Source organism: Corythoichthys intestinalis, chromosome 4, assembly GCF_030265065.1.
Source record: "Corythoichthys intestinalis isolate RoL2023-P3 chromosome 4, ASM3026506v1, whole genome shotgun sequence".
NCBI lineage: Eukaryota > Metazoa > Chordata > Actinopteri > Syngnathiformes > Syngnathidae > Corythoichthys > Corythoichthys intestinalis.
In genome coordinates, this window is record NC_080398.1 from 51492115 (window position 1) to 51500687 (window position 8573).

Genomic DNA, 8573 nt, shown 5'->3' on the forward strand with positions numbered 1-8573 from the left:
ATCAATATCAAATATCAATAATTTTTAAACAGAGAAACCCTAACTGAAGGTGAGAGCATGAGAGAGCATAATTAAAGATGCCATGATTTTAATAAGATATTATCGCATATTTACCTTGTTTCGATCCAAAAACTCCATGTAGCATGTATCACTGAGTGTTAAGACACACTGTGAATGGCCACAGCCAGATGGTGGGGGGATTTTATGGGTGAAACATGGTAATATAACAAGGGTCACAATGCAGAAATCGCAGACATCAAGGAGTGGTCGAGATTTTCTTTTTCATATATTTACCTTTTAAACATTTTTTTTTTTCAATTTTTCTTTGTTTTGATTGATTATTTATCATCTAAAATACTAGGGAAAATGCGACAGTAACAAAAAAATACAATTAAGTGATACTTATGAGGTAGATATCTGTTACTTATTTACAGACACTATTTTTTTTATTGTGACGTAATTTGTTTAAAATTTTAAATGTGAGAGTGAATAATTCTTTAACGCCTTTTTAAAAAACTAAATATTAGACATCAATTAATGATTCTAAGCTACAAATGACAGACATTTCAAATAATAAATATAATTACTTAGCTTGTTTTTATGGCTGGGTTGAAACAAAAGCGGTTGTGCGGTGTCTGTAAACGGTAGTCTTTAGGGTAAAACGGACAAAGTGAAATGAAACTGCTATGGCAGTATAGACATATTGTTCTATCAAACACAACAGTCCTTTTGGCTTAAAATACAGCAGTTTATTTTAAAGAGCGGTGCAAGAGCAGAACATTCTTTTTCAGCCTTGTCTGTGTTTTCCGCTATATATATATGTGTGTGTACAACAGGAAATCAAGGGCCAACACAATCCTCATCATCATTCATAACAGCCGTTTGTTTAAACTATGTTAAACTGTAATACTGACCAATTACATAATGATTAAGTCACAATTTTTTAACTTCGAGATCCAAAAATGTATTCAGACTCGCAGTCGTATTTTATCAATAGTATAATTTTAATCCAAAATGTGTTGGGGAAAAATATCTCAGTAAACGACTACCTTTAATAACAAGTGTAGCTGTAGAATGTCATAGTGTTAGCAGTCAATGTTAACAGCTCTCCCTACTCGGAACTGACAAAGCAAATTCACTTTCTGCTACTTCTCATTTATTTCTTGCCTACCCTCATTAAATGTCTTGCTTAACTTAATATTTTGCTCAGTTTCAGATACATGGATGACCTATCCTTAAAAAGACAGTACATGTGGCTCTCTAACATCTGATAACAATTCTAGACTGGTGGGAAAGAAGAATGGATACATCTAAACTTGGCTGAAACCATTTTGAAGTGTCCAGTGAACTAAAAGCGGCAGGCTTGAATAAAATACTCATATCTTGCCATTACAGTAATAAGTAAATAGATGGGTGCCACTCTTTTCAAGGGTTCATTAAGACAAGCGCATCCCAATGGAGTATCACTTTACATCAAACCCTCTATGATCTGTAAAACATCCTTTTACCTCTGTTACCACAAAGTTTTTACAAGCCTGTGTGAGAATCTTAAAAAGAAACTAAATACTATGGCTTGAAATGGGCCAATTTGTGGAAAATGTTTGCAGACCATTACAGGTAATGTATTAAAGGTGCTTTTAAATATTTTTGGAACCACCCATCTTGCTATAGGTCAACAAAGGGGCATTTGTACTACTGCCAGACATGCTCTGTTAAAATTGAAAAGCAAAGTGGTAAATAACATGAGATTGGCAGTGATCCATCTTTTTGGAGACATGTCCTAACCAGCCAGTGTTGCCAGTCCCACTCAATTGGGCCATTTTCAAAGACTCAGGGGGGAAAAGAAAGGCATTGGGTAGGTTAATAAAGTGTCAGCAACTTTAGACAAAAACTTTCTTTTCTTTTTTACATTTTTAACAGTTAAACATGTATGTTTATACATTGAAGCTGCTTATGTAAAGCAGAATCTTCGCATTCAATTATTAATTTAAGTATTTAGATGACTGAACTTTTGACAGACTTGGAAATTCTAGCAATTCACATTGTGTAAACTGTGAACTGCATGTAATTTGTAGATACGTGCGCTGTCAAATTTGACAAAATTATCCTAAAAATTACATAACATTAAAATGTGGGAGAATGAGTTTTCCCATGACAGGTGGATTTGCTTCTGCTTTAGACACCTATCGCAATAGAAGCACTTTTCCCAGAATGCACTTTGGAATCAGTTTCCGAACATATTGTTAAAGTTGTACTTCCACTGTGATTTCTATTGAAAACCATATAATTTTGACATTTATTAATGATTATATAATTATTAACTATTGTTTTAATTGAAACGAGAATAATACAATAGTTTTTACCTTTCTATCCACCCATACACTTATCGGCGAAACAGCAATAATTCCACTTCAATGTGTCACTTTTGACTTTGTTATATTATTATTGTTATTTTTATTATTACAGTGTATCACAAAAGTGAGTACACCCCTCACATTTCTGCAGATATTTAAGTATATCTTTTCATGGGACAACACTGACGAAATGAAACTTTCACACAATGAAAAGTAGTCTGTGTGCAGCTTCTATAATAGAGTTAATTTATTTTCCCATCAAAATAATTCAAAATAAAACCCCTGGCAACAAAAGTGAGTACACCCCTTAGAAACTACGTACATCCCTAAATGTCCAAATTGAGTACTGCTTGTCATTTTCCCTCCAAAATGTCATGTGATTCATTACAGGAGTGCTGTCAGCATTGCTGCAGAGATTGATGAGGTTTAATGGTTAAGGGGTGTACTCACTTTTGTTGCCAGGGGTTTAGATATTACTGGCTATATTTTGAGTTATTTTGAGGGGAAAATAAATTAACTCTATTATATAAGCTGCACACAGACTACTTTTCATTGTGTTAAAGTGTCATTTTGTCAGTGTTGTTCCATGAAACGATATACTTAAATATCTACAGAAATGTGAAGGGTGTACTCACTTTTGTGATACACTGCATATGAAAATACTCATAGTGTTGTATAAGACAAACATCTTATCTTGAACAGCAGGTTGTAATTTCGGCTGTTTTTTATTGAACTGGTAGGGTTTTATGAAGTGAATGGGCTGGAGTCTAACAAAGTATTTTATTTATTTATTTATTTTATTTAAATATGTTAATGCAGGGATAATTCGATTTTTGGAGACAGTTTTTCATTATTTTTTTGAAAGTCAAAATATGACATAAAGTACGATTACAATTAGATTAAGATTGCTACGTCTTGGGAAACTTCCTATAGGTTTTTTGACAAGATTTGAGTAAAGACACCTGTAGCCTACATGTATTATGGGGAATATCTGAAACGTGTTTCTTCTTTGTGCAACCTCATTGAATATTCTAAAAGTATCAGTCGAGATATCAGGAAGACATCTATGGACATTAATTTGCACTAATCTGCTTCATCTATGGGTGCAATTTCCAGATGACTGAAGGTGCCATTTATCTGTTCTGTACCCGAGTGATGAATGTACTTTGGTCCGAAATGTGCACAAAAAGCTATGAAGAAAATGAAATGTTTGCTAAAATTTGTCAGGGTTTGTCATTACAGCAACATTGTTCTGACTGAAAGGCCACTCTACCGGGATCCATTATACGTATGTAAAATACGTAAAACAAACGTAAAATCAATTAGATTCACACAGTTAACTAAGACTTTACGTAATGGACACATGTCCAGTTGTCTGTCTACTCTAAAATTAAATTGTTTGGCCATCTCAGGCTGGCAAACTTCAGAAGATGACCATCTCAAATATGAAGGAGAGGGTGGCAGCATCCTCTTGTAGAGTTGCTTTGCTTCAGAGGGAATAGCAAATGGCATTGTCAGGGAATAACATTATGTGGGAACAATGAAGCAACATCTGAAGACATCAATCGGTAAGTTAAAGCTGTGGGAAAAGGGCTCTTCCACAGTGTATGTCCGGATTTACAGTATGTAGAGACTATGACTGACACAGTAGCAAACATGGTGGGAGGGTCCGTCCTGGGCAAAGGAAAAACAAGTTTATGAATTTAAACGATTAGTCAAGAAATTACAGTAATTGATTGGTGGAGGAGAATTACAATGCTCTCACAAATGCTAATTTTAAAACTCCCTGCTGGCTCAATCAACTGATTACAGTCAGGTGGAGCTTGTTTTAGTAGACACCTCATTGGCTAAACTGTCTTTGCTCGATTGGTAAGAACAGAAACCAGGACCACAGCCACCCTTGAGAACCGATTGGGCTCCCCTGCTGTAAAGTGATTTTAACATAACAAAGATATAGATAAGCAGCATGGAGAATGAATTGAATCAGACTGCTGCTTTAGCCATTTCTAATGCAATGAGCAGTGCTTTCCTGTAGATTTGTTTGGTGTCTATTTATGTATTTGTAAGAGACCAGACTGAACAAAGAGGTGTATCAATCACTATGTTTATTAATAATAATAATAATAATTATTATTATAATTATATATATATATATATATATATATATTTGTAATATCGGTAATAGGAAAACATCCGGATTGCATTTGCTCAGTCTATCGAGCATTGCGCCGTCCCATTTAAAAGTTAAGTCTCTTCCTAAGCCCTAAAATTGGCAAACATTTGTCGGATCTAGTTCATCTTTATTTAATAAGTTGTTAGGTTAGTGTTTGTGAAATCTTGTTATTTAAATGTAGTGCAGGGTGCTTTAGTCACATAATAGCTACAGTATGTCATCAACCTCTGCACTCTCAAGCTGAATATTACCTACACACACAATGATCTCTTAAAACATTTATCCTGAAACGGCTTTCAGGAACTCATCCAAAGATGAGACCTTGTCAAGCACATAACAGTTTGCCTACTTTTAGGTTACTAGCAGTAAAAGGAAACCAGGAAAGATATACATCAGTGGGCAAGGACTTGCCCAGTAGCTGAAACCTAATCCGTTGGGGACTGATTTTCAGTCACAGGTCAAGTGGATAAGGGCTGAAACACAAGAGACAAGTTGTTGTTATACCGTGATTCTCAAACAACGCATACTCCTGAAACTACACTCTGCAATGAAAAATAACATTAGGTACATTTACATGGGTAATTTTTCCTCAATCCGATTGAAATCAATCGTATTACGTAAATTGGTTTCTAAGCGGATTTGATCTGTATAAGTGAAGTTTAAGTAAAGGGATTCACGTTCAATACGCGTTTGCGTGGCCCAGCTGAATCTGATTGTATTGTTCTCTTTCACATGCACATTACGTTACTCTCTGCCAATACCTGTAATGTGTAAGAGAATAAAAAGTGCACATCTGTCTTTCTGTTTGCCTGGATCCATGTCAAGTTATGTTGGAGATGTTTTTTGTGTTATGGAAATGTGTATTTGCGTTTCTACGATGGAGTGTTAGAATCAAATAAAGAACATACCCAAAAAAGATTAAAGTCGTACTTTTGCTACGAGAAAAAAGTATTACTAGGTAGGTGTAATGCAGCTGAATAATCCGCTACACACTTTATGTACATGATGTACCTTAGCTGGGAGTTGCGATGGAGCATTGGTATAAATCCTTCTATCGCTTATGATTTGATGTAGATGAGCCAAAAGATTAATGATTTCCTCATTTACAAAGCAGATTCTAAAATATACTCAGGAGATGCACAATATTATTCCAATTGGCAATTACTACCCTTACATAAAACTATGTAAAGCCACACTAAGTAATCCACGATTGTGTCACTTACGTAAAACTACGTAATGCTACTACATAGCTGGGAGCTAAGACGAAGTATTAGTATATATCATTGTATTGATAATAATTTGATGCTGATAAGCCAAAATATTAAGGATTCCCTTATTTGTAAAACCGATTCGTCAAACACAAGATGCTTTCAATATTGTGGATTTTAACGGAGGCTGCAACGCTCAACGTAAAGTACGTAGGTTTTCATTCAGCTACATTATCCTTATGTAATAATACGACTTTTATTCTTGTAGTAATAGTATGAGAAAAAAAAGTCAAATGTAGCTGAATAAACCGCTACGCACTTTACGTAGCTCCCACATAAAAGGTACATGTATGTACAGTGCATAGCGGTTTACTCAGCTACATTACCCCAACGTAATAATATATGACTATTTATCTAATAGCAATAATATGACTTTAATCCTTTAGTCCTTTATTCATTTATTTATTTGGCCCTAATACTCTGCCATATGCTTCAGCGGTCACAGCCATGTTTGATTTAATTTGCCAGCTGTTTGCGCTGTCTTTTACGTACAGTACTTCACTCGCTTGCTCTTATGTAGTAGGAGCGCATGCGCAAGCTGAACAATATTCTCTATCAACACAATTCGCTCCGGTGAGCAGAGTACATGGGGCCTGAAGCGGATTATCAATCACTGTACACTACTTTTTCCAATCCGATCCAAAGTGCAATATGATCCGGGTGAATCCGATTGGGTAAGGTGTTTATATGAGACATTTGTAATCATATTGGCCTTTCAGTCGGATTATGATTAGGATTTTTGGACCCATGTAAATGCTCCCATTGTCATAGATTTCCCTAGCTATTCAAATGACAGTTACAAGATGGGAAAACAAATTCAAATTTCATAATCTGCAAATTTGCGTCTACTAATTATTGAGTTTTGCAGAAAATATCACTGACAACATGGGAGAAAAATTGTGCTATTTGTGATTTTTAGACTAAAAGCAACATAAACAGTTTAGTTTTAGTTTAATGCTCTTCTCCCCCAGTTTTGTAATGGTCTCGCATGTTTGCAATCCCACAAAGCTCTATCCTCCAATCACCAGTAAGTTTGCATGAGAGACTGCAATATCTGTTACATTTATATTAGGTCATTCATGGAATGCTCAACTTTATATCGGCGCAGGATCAGACCTGTGACCATGGGCAGACCGTAAGCAGCTATGTCAGTCCCCCAAAAGGCTTGTGCCATTCAATAAACATAGCAGTATAGTCAATGGTGCATATATTTTCAAATGGCTATAAACTGCTCAATTTTCAACAGATTTTTTTTTTTTTTTTTTTTCAAAAACGTCGGAGATGCAGGTTATAAATGCATCCTTATTTAATTTTTTCGACACCCATCCTGAGCGGTTGCCAGAGATGTGCATTGCTTTAAGATAACCACTGGTTACCAACACCTCCGACCGCATCTTGTTCTATAAATGTTTTGTATGTGTTAAAATACCTTGTTTTTAGGGGAACAAAAATCATCAGTCACATGAATGCAATTGTTATCATATTTCAATCAGAACTTTTACATAACTAGTGATCCCCATTGAAGATGCTTTTTCTTCCATTTAAGACCTTCTGGCACAGTCAAATAATGTTTGAAAGAAGCTCAAGACCATCTGATCCAGGGTTCAGATTCCATTTTTGATACTTTACAAGTTTATTTTTAAAATGATGTTCACATATTTTTTTGTAGCTGATTGGGAATAGAAATACTGCCTCGGACGTGACAATTAACGTGACGATTTTGGCTGCGAGAATAGCGTATATCGTAGGCCAGGGGCCTGTACAGATAATTTGGGGGCAGATGCGCAGAGGGGGGAAAAATGTCACCTTTTGCAGCGTATGTAACTGCCAGCCCGGCTGCCTTGTTAGAAGAATGTGAATCTAAAAAAGAAAGAATAAACATCACAGATGTGTTACGTAATTACATACTGTATTTATTTAAATATGTAAATAAATAGCAACCTATTCTAAACTAGCAACCACAGAGTGTGATGTCTGGTGCAAAGGGTTAAAAAAAACATGATAAAACCCTTTCTCCTGACCTTTCCTCTTCATCATCTGCATCCTTGTCCTCCTTGCTGGTTCGTGGCTGCATAACCCAAGTAAGAAAACAGCTGCTTCCTTGGGTCGCCTTGATGTAGCTCTTTTTCCTTAATTTACTCAGTCTTTCGAGGCACGATTGCTGCTGCTGCAAGTAATAAATATATATATGAAAACAACAATACAGGGTGACCCAAAAAAAAGTTTACACTCAGTTGACTGCTTGTTTAAATGCTATTGAAACATATCTAAATAGGTTGTCATGCTTAAGTGATTCATTAAGGTCACTCAATGCAGCTGGTAATCTCTCGTCTCTACAATTCCTGTGCTTCTGCTGAAAATGAAGAAAACTTTAGCTGTACCTGAATTGCTGCATGCTGGTCTGACACCTACTGAGATTGCAGCAAATCTGAGAATATCCAGATGTGCAGTCTACAAAGTTAAAAAGAAGCTGAACTGGATACTGGAACAGCCTCACGAAAACCTGGGTCTGGAAGTGCCGATCTGTGCGGACCAAAAAGTTGATTGACAAGGTGATATGTGGCCACCCCAGAGTCCAGATCTCAATCCCCTGGCCTGGATTATAGCGTATGGGCAACTGTGGAGGACAGTGCCTGTAAGAAGCCACAAACTTCTGTGGCAGCCTTGGAGAGGTCCATTGTTAGATCTTGGGAAAAGATGACAGCACCTTACATAAAGAAGACCTATCAAGCGTTCCGCAGGCGCCTGGAGGCTGTTGTGACACTTAAGGGAGGACAC

At 36.2% G+C, this 8573-nt stretch overlaps 1 protein-coding gene across 1 annotated transcript in view; it reads right to left on the minus strand.

The window, feature by feature from the left end:
* rspo2 (R-spondin 2) overlaps positions 1–8012 on the minus strand; it is a 149001-nt gene extending 140989 nt beyond the window's left edge. The window contains exons 1-2 of the mRNA XM_057835528.1: positions 7817–8012; positions 7602–7655 (exon numbers count right to left, since the gene is read on the minus strand). The gene's annotated coding sequence lies outside the window, so the exon portion shown is untranslated. The remainder of the gene's footprint in view (positions 1–7601; positions 7656–7816) is intronic.
* Positions 8013–8573: the final 561 nt, after the last annotated feature.